Source organism: Hyla sarda, chromosome 2, assembly GCF_029499605.1.
Source record: "Hyla sarda isolate aHylSar1 chromosome 2, aHylSar1.hap1, whole genome shotgun sequence".
Taxonomy (NCBI): Eukaryota; Metazoa; Chordata; class Amphibia; order Anura; family Hylidae; genus Hyla; species Hyla sarda.
Genome location: NC_079190.1, coordinates 157,388,711 through 157,401,544, shown reverse-complemented (window position 1 = coordinate 157,401,544; position 12,834 = coordinate 157,388,711).

The following is a 12,834-nucleotide window of genomic DNA, read 5'->3' as shown; positions in this document are numbered from 1 at the left end:
ATCAAGCAGTATTTAAATTGCCATTACTTCCCTAAATCTAAACATTTAGTATTAAATATGTAGACAAAAGGCAATAGCTTTCAGAAATGTAAAGTTTGATTTGTAGCAGCAATATCTGCATTTTAACACTCCCAGAAGTGTACTTTCAGCTCTAGAAAAGACTTATCAATTATAGATCCATACACTCACAGCACATAATAACTACAATTCCTACAGTAGGTCTTAGAACAAAAAGTACTCTTTCAAAACTTGCATTTACTTAGTGTTTGTTGGCAAATTAGCCTACTCTGGTGCCCGTATTGGTCTGCATGATACCAGCAGGCACTGTACAAGAAAACGTTAGTAGGTAAACTAAATGCTACTACGTGGAAAGTTTGTAGGAAGATATTCCTTGAAATTGATGTGTGTGCTTCATTTAGATATTTGTGTATTTTCCTCACAGGCACAGAAAAAAAGAAGCATTTGTTAGTAAAAGTAACACTTTTTTAGTACAGTGGTCCCTCAACATACGATGGTAATCCATTCCAAAAGGACCATCGTTTGTTGAAACCATCGTATGTTGAGGGATCCGTGCAATGTAAAGTATAGGACAGTGGTCTACAACCTGCGGACCTCCAGATGTTGCAAAACTACAACACCCAGCATGCCCGGACAGCCAACGGCTGTCCGGGCATGCTGGGAGTTGTAGTTTTTCAACATCTGGAGGTCCGCAGGTTGAAGACCACTGGTATTGGAGGTTATACTCACGTGTCCCCGCCGCTCCGGACCGTCATCGCTCGTCACCGCTGCCCTGGATGTCGCCCTCCATCGCTGTCGCCGCATCGCTCCGGCAAAGCCTCTGCTTCCCCAGCATCCTCGCTCTCCATCGCCGTCATTACACACGCCGCTCCTATTGGATGACGGGACAGCGTGATGACGTCGATAGAGAGCGCCGACAATGCAGGGGATCCCGAAGAGGACGCGCCGGAGCCCCGAGGACAGGTAGGTGATCACGCTGCACCTGGCATTCTAAACAGTAGGTTTAGAATGCTGGGTTTCCACGGCCAGAGATGTGACGTCACTCCTCCACGCCCCCGCCATTAACCCCTTAAGGACCCAGCCCAAATATACCTTAAGGACCCGGACATTTTTTGAACATCTGACCACTGTCACTTCAAGCATTAATAACTCTGGGATGCTTTTACCTTTCATTCTGATTCCGAGATTTTTTTTCATGACATATTCTACTTTATGTTAGTGGTAAAATTTTGTCGATACTTGCATCATTTCTTGGTGAAAAATTCCAAAATTTGATGAAAAAATTGAAAATTTAGAATTTTTTTAACTTTGAAGCTCTCTGCTTATAAGAAAAATGGATATTTCAAATAAATTATACATTGATTCACATATACAATATGTCTACTTTATGTTTGCATCATAAAGTTTACATGTTTTTACTTTTGGAAGACATCAGAGGGCTTCAAAGTTCAACAGCAATTTTCAAATTTTTCACTAAATTTTCTAAATCGGAATTTTTCAGGGACCAGTTAATTTAGAAATACCCCATAAATTACCCCATTATAAAAACTGCACCCCTCAAAGTATTCAAAATGACATTCAGTAAGTGTGTTAACCCTTTAGGTGTTTTACAGGAATAGCAGCAAAGTGAAGGAGAAAATTCAAAATCTTCATTTTTTACACTCACATGTTCTTGTAGACCCAGTTTTTAAATTTTTACAAGTGGTAATAGGAGAAAAAGCCCCCAAAATTTGAAACCCAATTTCTCTCAAGTAAGGAAATACCTCATATGTGTATGTCAAGTGTTCAGCGGGCGCAGTAGAGGGCACAGAAGGGAAGGAGCGACAATGGGATTTTGGAGAGTGAATTTTTCTGAAATGGTTTTTGGGGGGCATGTCACATTTAGAAAGCCCCTATGGTGCCAGAACAGCAGAAAACACCACATGGCATACCATTTGGGAAACTACACCCATCAAGGCACGTAACAAGGGGTCCAGTTAGCCTTAACACCCCACAGGCGTTTGACAACTTTTCGTTAAAATCGGATGTGTAAATGGAAAAAAAATTTCACACTAATGTGCAGTTTTTCCGCCAAATTTACCATTTTTACAAAGGGTAATGGGAGAAAATGCCCCCCCAAATTTGTAACCCCATCTCTTCTGAGTATGGAAATACCCCATATTAGGACGTAAAATGCTTTGCGGGCGAACTACAATGCTCAGAAGAGAAGGAGTCACATTTGGCTTTTTGAAAGCAACTTTTGCTGAAATGGTTTTTTGGGGGCATGTCGCATTTAGGAAGCCCCTGTGGTGCCAGAACAGCAAAAAATACCCACATGGCATACTATTTTGGAAACTACACCCCTCAAGGAACGTAACAAGGGGTCCCCTGAGCCTTAAAAATGACCCCCAAAATTTGTAACCCCATTTCTTTTGAGTATGGAAATACCCCATGTTAGGACGTAAAATGCTCTGCTGGCGAACTACAATGCTCAGAAGAGGAGGAGCACCATTGAGCTTTTGGAAAGAGAATTCGTTTGGAATGGTAGTCAGGGGCCATGTTTGTTTACAAAGCCCCCCGTGGTGCAAGAACAGTGGACCCCCCCCCACATGTGACCCCATTTTGGAAACTACACCCCTCACAGAATTTAATAAGGGGTGCAGTGAGTATTTACACCCCACAGATCTTTGGAACAGTGGGCGGTGCAAATAAAAAATAAAATTTTTCATTTTTACGGACCACTGTTCCAAAAAATCTGTCAGACACCTGTGGGGCATAAATTCTCAATGTACCCCTTATTACATTACGTGAGGGGTGTAGTTTCCAAAATGGGGTCACGTGTCGGGGGTCCATTGTTCTGGCACTACGGGGGCTTTGTAAACACATGTGGCCTTCAATTCTGGACAAATTTTCTCTACAAAATCCCAATGGCGCAGAGCACTTTAAATTCACATATGGGGTATGTTCTTACTCAGAAGAGATGGGGTTACAAATTTGGGGGGGGATTTTTTCCTATTTTCCCTTGTGAAAAAGAAAAATTTAGGGTAACACCAGCATTTTAGTGAAAAAATAAAATTTTTTTCATTTTCCCATCCAACTTTAATGAAAATTCGTCAAACACCTGTTGGGTGTTCAGGCTCACTATACCCCTTGTCACGTTCCGTGAGGGGTGTAGTTTCCAAAATGGGGTCACATGTGGATATTTTTTTTTTTTGCGTTTGTCAGAACCGCTGTAAAATCAGCCACCCCTGTGCAAATCACCAATTTAGGCCTCAAATGTACATAGTGCACTCTCATTCCTGAACCTTGTTGTGCGTCCGCAGAGCATTTTACGCTCACATCTGGGGTATTTACATACTCAGGAGAAATTGCGTTACAAATTTTGGGGGTCTTTTTTCCCTTTTACCGCTTGTGGAAATAAAAAGTATGGAGCAACACCAGCATGTTAGTGTAAATTTTTTTATTTTTTTACACTAACAGGCTGGTGTAGCCCCCAACTTTTCCTTTTCACAAGCGGTAAAAGGAAAAAAAAAATAATTTGTAGTGCAATTTTTCCCAAGTACGGCGATACCCCATATGTGGCCCTAAACTGTTTCCTTAAAATACGACAGGGCTCCGAAGTGAGAGAGCGCCATGCGCATTTGAGACTAAATTAGGGATTGCATAGGGGTGGACATAGGGGTATTCTACACCAGTGATTCCCAAACAGGGTGCCTCCAGCTGTTGCTAAATTCCCAGCATGCCTGGACAGTCAGTGGCTGTCCAGAAATGCTGGGAGTTGTTGTTTTGCAACAGCTGGAGGCTCCGTTTTGGAAACCATGCCGTACAAGACATTTTTATTTTTTATTTTGGGGTTGGCAGTGTAAGGGGGTGTATATGTAGTGTTTTACCCTTTATTATGTGTTAGTGCGGTGTAGTGTAGTAGTGTTTTTACGGTACATTCGCACTGGCGTGTTACGGTGAATTTCCCGCTAGGAGTTTGCGCTGCGGCGAATTTGCCGCAGCCCAAACTTGAAGCAGGAAATTTACTGTAAACCTGTCCGTGTGGGAGTTGTACTTTTGCAACAGCTGGAGGCACATTGGTTGGAAAACCTTCAGTTAGGTTCTGTTACCTAACTCAGTATTTTCCAACCAGTGTGCCTCCAGCTGTTGCAAAACTACAACTCCCAGCATGTACTAATCACCAAAGGGCATGCTGGGAGATGTAGTTATGCAACAACTGGAGGTACCCAACTACAACTCCCAGCATGCCGAGACAGCTGTTTGCTTTCTGGGCATGCTGGGATTTGCAGTTTTGCAACATCTGGAGAGCTACAGTTTTTAGACCAGTGCACAGTGATCTCCAAACTGTGGACCTCCAGATGTTGCAAAACTACAACTCCCAACATGCCCAGACAACAAACAGCTATGTGGGCATGCTAGGAGTTGTAGTTTTGCAAGATCTGGAGGGATATAGTTTAGAGACCACTGTATAGTGGTCTCAAACTGCAGCCCTCGTGCTGTTGCATAACTACATTTTCCAGCATGCCCAAACAGCTGTCTGGGCATGCTGGGAGTTGTAGTTTTGCAACATCTGGAGGGTTACAGTTTAGAGACCACAGTCTCAGACTGTAGCCCTCCAGATCAACTTACCGGCTTCCGTAGGATCCCGGGAGCCGTCCTCATCTGACGCCCGTCACGCCGCCCGCCGATCACCGTCGCCGCAGCCTCCGGATCGGTAAGTGGACGTCGGTGTCCGGTTCCCTTCGGTTCCGCGTTCTGCCCCGCCTATTGTGGGTGGGCAGGACGGGGAAAACGAAAGTTAACCCCCCCCGCCCCTGGTTTGCTATTGGTCGTCGCCTCTGACGATCAATAGCAGACCAATAGCAGGGATAGGAGGGGTGGCACCCCTGCCACCTCACTCCTATGCCTACAGGGGGATCGTGGGTGTCTTAGACAACAGCGATCCCCCTTATATTCCGGGTCACCGGGTCACCATAGGCCCGTATGACCAGGAATCAGCGCAAATCGCAAGTGTGAATTCACTTGCGATTTGCGCCGATCACCGACGGGGGGGTCTGATGACGCCCCTGGGCATTTGCGCGGGGTGCCTGCTGATTGATATTCGAAATTCCCACGGGCGTATGGATACGCCCTGGGTCCTTAAGTACCAGGACGTCAAGGTGTATCCATACACCCTAGGTCCTTAAGTGGTTAATAAACTTTGGATAGGGGGTAAGATGTCGGTGGGTGGAGTACCCTTTTAATGTAAATTACATTGCCTCAGTCTCTGGTAAAGAACATCCCACCCAGGGGACAACTTGCAGGCTACCTTTTAAACTACCTATCTTCAACATCAGTGCCAGCAGCAATGCCTCCCGGACATAGAAGGAAGAATATTTTACCACAAATAAGACATTGGCACACATTATACAGTATATGGTAAAATCTGATGACAGTTGCCCTTTAAATGTATGATGATGTGTCTTATCTTCGTCTATTAATAAGATTAAATAATCTAAACCACCTTTTTCTACAAAAAATCATAACAGGTTAATCTTTCATGTATGACAAACTTTAGTGTTATCTTTAGAGTTATAGAACAGGTGATTCTTCTGTCTAGACAAAAGACATAAAGTTAATGTGCTCCATCCTGGTGCCTTTATTCACAGGAAAATCTGTACGCTAGCTTGTTACATTTCATTTTCTTCACTATTGCACCATCCACGTTTATTTATTTGCTGCTGTTTAGTTTCAGGAATTATTGTTATTACCAGGTAATGTCTTGTTGTTGTATTTATTTGTTTTTGTCCTTAATTGTCCTAGTACATTGGACATCTTCTAAGATGTAGTATCTTATTTTCCTGCTTCCGTGATGAAATACTGCAATGTGAACAGAACTTACATAATACATTATTACGCATGTGTTAGTTGTGAGACTATCTTTGTTACTTAGCACGTGACATACTTCTGCAGTAAAACACCATTACCCTGCTTTACCTTCTGCAAAATGCCATCTGCTGTAACTTCATCATTAACATGTCCCTTACTATTCAGGAACAGAAATTATTTTTCTATACCAAGTACTGTGTGCAAACTGCTGTCATTAAAATATATAGTATTTCCATTTTCTCAAGATTGGACACATGTTAACTGTCGTAGCGTAAAACGATACAACATGTTAACTGTCATGCACAATGGAATCTGGTTTTCAAGCATGTGTTAGAAAATGCTCTGTAATTATGACGTATTTCTAGTGTTGTCAAGCACAGGTAATTTGAGCCACATAGAAAGCTCAGGCACATCATCAATGCTGTTATTTCCCCTGTTTTAGTACATATATTGAGGATGACTTTGCAAATCAGTTTTAAAAAGAAAATAAGATTCAAGACCAATATGCAATATGCCAAATTAACTATAATAGTATAGTGTGTGGACTGCAGCCACACTAATACATACAGATTACTTAAGGTTTTAGTAAGTGTGATTGCTTGCACACAAAAACTACTAAAGTAGTGAGAGTAGTTGGTTGTAAGTTTTTATCTTTGTTTAGGCATTAAAAGTTACATATTAAATTGTTCCAGTGGATGGTAAATTTAGTATTCTATTGGTCACTTTTAGTGACCATTTGTAAATATGGTCAAATCGATCCTCCAGCCATAGGTCCTATTGTGTTGTACAATATGCAATAGGAACACTTAATTCTGATGATTTCTTAAATTCTTTCACCATCTTTATGATTGTCATGGCTGGGACCTAAGTGAGATCTAAAGAAAATGAGTAGAAACAGAGAAATAATATTCAAGGGAATCTGGGGGCTCAATCTAAAGGACAAGGATGCAACAAGAAAAAGAGATCAGTCTGTAAACACTGAAAGATCAAAAATATATCCACTATAGAACAAGACACATCACAGATAAGTTCCATGGTTATAAACCTGACTAGTTACATATTGGCTGAAGAACAACTTCCATTTCACGATTTCAATAGATCCTAAAACTTTGTCAAGTAAACTTAATCCTGAAAGCATCCAAGCTCTTCTTTCCATTTGGACAATGCCATGTGTGCAAACATAATATTGGGATCACAATAAACATATTCTAAAGACAGGAGGCGTTTTGGTTTTTTCTGTGTACTACCGAAAAATTCCCTTTAAATTACATATTTGTGGAAAAAAATAATTTTTTAATCTTTTTTCATTAATTCTATGAAATTCCATGAAAAAAACAGTGGGTCCAAAAAACACTCACTACACCCTTTAAAAAGGTACTCCAGAGAAATAAATGTATCCCTTATCGACAGGAAAAGGGGGAGGGGCAGATCGCTGGGACCCCATGTGATTTCCTGTACGGGGGTAGGCTCTTGCCCCTCTACTCACTAGTCCCCAGAGTGCTCCAGTTCCCACCTTCGGAGACAAGCAGGAGTAATGTCCCACTAGGCTAGCATTAGATCTCACTGCCAGCTTTAGATCTCACTCCAGGGCTTGATTCACATCTAAGACTGCTCTATAACATCCTCCATGTCACTGCTGCATGTATAGTATAGTACAGGATCTCATCTTCTGTGAGGAGGAGACTGAGACAACAGAACAGAAATCTGATGTGTGTTAAAATAATTAACACACCTTTAGATGAAGTCCTTTAGGGTTTCTTCTTAAAATTGTGGTCATATAGAGGGGTTTTCTATGGTTCTGACAGTTCAGTGCTTCTACAAGTGTGAAATGGGGCTTGAAACTATTTTAAACAAAACTTGTGTTCTGAAAACCACAGGGCTTGGTATCAAGAGGTTAAAGTTCATTGAAGCTGGCCTGAAATTATGGTCATGTGCTGACTAGATTATGTTTATCTAGTTCATGGTTATCATTAGAGATGAGCGAATCAAAGCTGACGAACCCGAATTTGTTACGAATTTCGCTTCATTAAACTCTGTTTACTGGGGTCAAGGCTCCAGGGCATCTAAAATGGCGGATCCACATGTCAGTACATGGGGCAAGGAACGCTGGGAAGGCAGGAAGCATAGTAAGCGGGATGACCTTGAATCACATGCAAGATGCAGTCTATAAGCAGCCAGTCACTCCTGTGATGTCACAGCCCTATATATTTGGCAGTCATTTTGCGGCTCGTCATATCTTCATTACACTGCATACAGATAGGACGGACATTGCTGTGTGTGTTACACATAAAAGCTGATTCCAGCAGCGTTTCACATCCTAGTCACATCAGCGTTTTGGTGGACAGAGAGCAGTGTTTTTTTTCACTGAAAAGGATTTTTACTGCAGCCACAAACCTCCCAGTTACTTTCTTCAGCATTGTATAACAATGAGGGGCAGACAGCTGTGTGTTGCCTCATACATTTCAACAAGCTGCCTCAACTTCATAAACCTTAGCAGAGGAGGCAAGAATAACAGTCAATAACAAGTCATCTGCTGGTTATACTAGTCTGTAGACGGTATGATACCCAGCAGTCCTTTCCTAACAGTCTTTGACAGAGTGCAATTTTGTATTTAGTACACAGCTTGTTTGTGCTGCTGCACTGTTGTGTTCTGCTGGTGTTGTGCAAAAATATGTTCTTTTTTACTGCACTGTACCACATTTTTCTGACCTCATAAGTGCATACCTCATACGCACATCTAAGTAGGGTACTATTTTGTACCTGTTAATCTGTCAAGGGCCTAGATACTGTGAAAGTCCAGGCAAAAGTAATCACCGGCTGGTGTTTTACAAAAATAATTTTTTTAAGCGTACTGTACTGCATTTTTCTGCCCTCATAAGTGCATACCACATACGTATATCTAAGTAGTGCACTATCTTGTACCTGTTAATCTGTCAAGGGCCTAGATACTGTAAAAGTCCAGGCAAAAGTAATTACCGGCTGGTGTTTTACTCCAGTACATTTGTTAAGCGTACTGTAGCACATTTTTCTGCCCTCATAAGTGCATACCACATACCTACATATAAGAAGTATACTATTTTGTATATGTTAATCTATCAAGGGCCTAGATACTGTGAAAGTCCAGGCAAAAGTACTCACCGGCTGGTATTATACCCAGATACTTTTTTAAGCATACAGTAGCGCATTTTTCTACCCTTATAAGTGCATACCACATACGTACATCTAAGTAGTGTACTATCTTGTACCTGTTAATCTGTCAAGGGCCTAGATACTGTAAAAGTCCAGGCAAAAGTGATCACCGGCTGGTGTTTTACTCCAGTACATTTATTAAGCGTACTGTAGCATATTTTTCTGCCCTCATAAGTGCATACCCCATACCTACATCTAAGTAGTGTACTATTTTGTATCTGTTAATCTATCAAGGGCCTAGATACTGTGAAAATCCAGGCAAAAGTACTCACCGGCTGGTGTTATACTCAGATACTTTTTTAAGCGTACAGTATCGCATTTTTCTACCCTCATAAGTGCATACCACATACCTACATCTAAGTAGTGTACTATTTTGTACCTGTTAATCTGTCAAGAGCCTACAAACTGTGAAAGGACAGCCAAAAGTAATCACCGGCTGGTGTTTTACTCCCGTACGTTTATTAAGCGTACTTTAGCGCATTTTTCTGCCCTCATAAGTGCATACCACATACCTACATGTAAGTAATGTACTATTTTGTATATATTAATCTATCAAGGGCCTAGATACTGTGAAAGTCCAGGCAAAAGTACTCACCGTCTGGTGTTATACTCAGATACTTTTTTAAGTGTACTGTAGTAAATTTTTCTGCCCTCATAAGTGCATACCACATGCCTACATCTAAGTAGTGTACTATTTTGTACCTGTTAATCTGTCAGGGGCCTAGATACTGTGAAAGTCCAGGCAAAAGTACTCACCGGCTGGTGTTATACCCAGATACTTTTTTAAGCATACAGTAGCGCATTTTTCTACCCTCATAAGTGCATACCACATACGTACATCTAAGTAGTGTACTATCTTGTACCTGTTAATCTGTCAAGGGCCTAGATACTGTAAAAGTCCAGGCAAAAGTAATCACCAGCTGGTGTTTTACTCCAGTATATTTATTAAGCATATTGTAGCGTATTTTTCTGCCCTCATAAGTGCATACCCCATACCTACATCTAAGTAGTGTACTATTTTGTATCTGTTAATCTATCAAGGGCCTAGATGTGAAAGTCCAGGCAAAAGTACACAGCAGCTGATATACTCAGATACTTTTTTAAGTGTACTGTAATGCATTTTTCTGCCCTCATAAGTGCATACCACATACATACATCTACGTAGTGTACTATTTTGTACCTATTAATCTTTCAAGGGCCTAGATATTGTGAAAGTCTAGGCAAAAGTAATCACTGGATGGTGTTTTACAAAAATATGTTTTTGTAAGTGAACTGTACCGCACTTGTATGCCCTCACAAGTGCATACCACATAAGTACATCTAAGTAGCGTCCTATTTTGTACCTGTTAATCTGTCCAGGGCCTAGATACTGTGAAAGGACAGTCAAAAGTACACACCTGCTGCTGTTCTAGACAAATACTGTTTTAAGTATTGTAGTAAATAGAGAAAAAAGGTGTCCTGCACTCACCGCTTCTATCCAGGTAATCCTGCTCCCATCTCGGGTCACGACTCGATCACGGAGGACATGGGTTGTGGAGCGCTCAGAGGCGACTGCCGGCGGTTTCACGCATAGGAATGCGCTTCATCCGGCCTCGTTAACGTCATCGCGCTGTGCGAATTATAAAGGTGCAGCTGGTGAGTCACATGATTCCAGGTGAACTCTCACCCCGTGTTACATTCAAAAGTGAACGGACCGAAACGCCACATAAGGAAGCAAAAAGCAAGTTAGGTAAGTACATCGATACTAATAGACCTAGATCTGCCCTAAATAAACAGAAATTTATAAAAAAGGGGAAAAATCTAATTTATCATTTAACCCTAACGGCCCCTGTGCGTCAAGGCGCAGTATCCAACGCGCCTCGGCACGCAGGAGCAGACGACGTCTATCTCCTCCAGAAGGGTGACAAGGGATTGTTTCAAGACCTCCAAATTTTAACGTGGTGCAATTTCCACCATGTATGGATTGCATATGCTGAACAAATCTTGGGGATCCACCTCCTTTTCGAACCGAGTACATATGCTCACGCACTCGGGCCCGTAGTTGTCTCTCGGTTTTTCCAATATAAAAAAATTGGCAACTACAACATAGAAAATATACAACGAAGGTGCTCCGGCAGGTGATGAGGTGTTTTATTTCAAAAACATAACTCCCTAATTTAATAGAAATCGCATTAATGTTGTGAGGGCATTGAGGACAGAAACCGCACTTCTTATTCCCTTTCGGGGCTATACCAGACAACCAAGTCTCCTTGGGATGTGCTTCTCTATTCAACTTCTGACCCTTCAGTAGATCAGCGATAGTCTTGTTTTTTCTGAAGGTAATTATGGGTCTATTTTGTGCTGTATTCACAATGTCTGGATCTGCCATTAGTAGATACCAGTTCTTAGTGATGGCAGATTTGATAACGTGATTCAAAGGGCTGTTTTTAAAAGCAAACGTGAATTTTGAATTTTGTTCAGTGGTGGACTGAAACTCTTTTTTCTTGTTTTTTGAATCAATAAGTAAATCTTCTCTGTTTTTAATTGCAGCTCTCCTGTAAGCTCGTGCTAATACTTCATCAGGATACTGACGCTGTCTAAAGCGTGTAAGTAAGTGTCCTGCTTGTTCCTCATAATCAGACTGCTTGCTATTATTTCTTTTTAAACGTAAAAGCTGGCTATACGGAATAGAATTTTTAGTTTCAATGGGGTGAGAGCTCTTATAGTGTAAAAGAGCATTTCTTGCCACTTCTTTCCTATAGCCTTGTGCCAGAAGCTGGTTATTCTCCACATAGAGTTTAAGATCCAAAAATTCGAGACTATCTCCCCCAAACACACTCGTAAATACCATGTTCATAGCATTGACATTAAGATAGGCTACAAAATCCTCAAACACACTTGGAGGCCCATCCCACACCACCAGGATATCATCCATATACCTCCAAAAAGCCCGAATATGCCTAGAAAATAGATTGGAGGTACTGAAAACATACTCCTGTTCAAACGCGGCTAAAAACAAATTCGCGTATGAACAGGAGGTGGGACTCCCCATTGCGGTTCCGACTTTCTGTCGGAACCATTGATTGTCGAATTGAAAAGTATTATTGTTAAGAATAAACATGAGGGCATCACAGATAAATTGTACAAAACCGTGTGACTTGTCGGTCCTATTCAGAATGTTTTGAATGGCTTGCACACCCGTAATATGGGGAATGCGGGTGTGCAACGCCTCTACATCTATAGATGCCAACGAGAAAGAGGGTTCCCAATTAAAGTCGTGAATAAACCTTAATACGTCTCCTGTATCTTTAAGATATGTTGGAATGGAGGTAAGGAGGGGTCTAAGGGACCAATCTACGTATTTAGATAAGTACTCGGTCACCGAACCCACCCCCGCAACAATAGGTCGTCCAGGGGGGTGGGTGCGGGACTTATGTACCTTAGGTAACAAATACCAATTGGGGTCACTGGGGGTCACAGGTATAAGACGTTCCGCTAATTTCAGATCCAACACTCCAACCTCTACATAGTGGCGAAGGAACGATCTCAACTTCTCTTTAATACGGCTCGTAGGATTCTCCGACAACTTTTCATAGGTATCTATCGCAGACAATTGACGCTGAGCCTCCTGGTTATAATCAACTTTAGACCAAACAACAATACTGCCTCCCTTATCTGCTCTTGAGGTGACAAGATCCTCTCTCTTAACTAACCAATTCAGACCTTCAAATTCATCGTTAGATAAGTTACTCAGTGGATGGGGGTAAATGAGTGCCTTCATGTCATTTTTTACTGCCT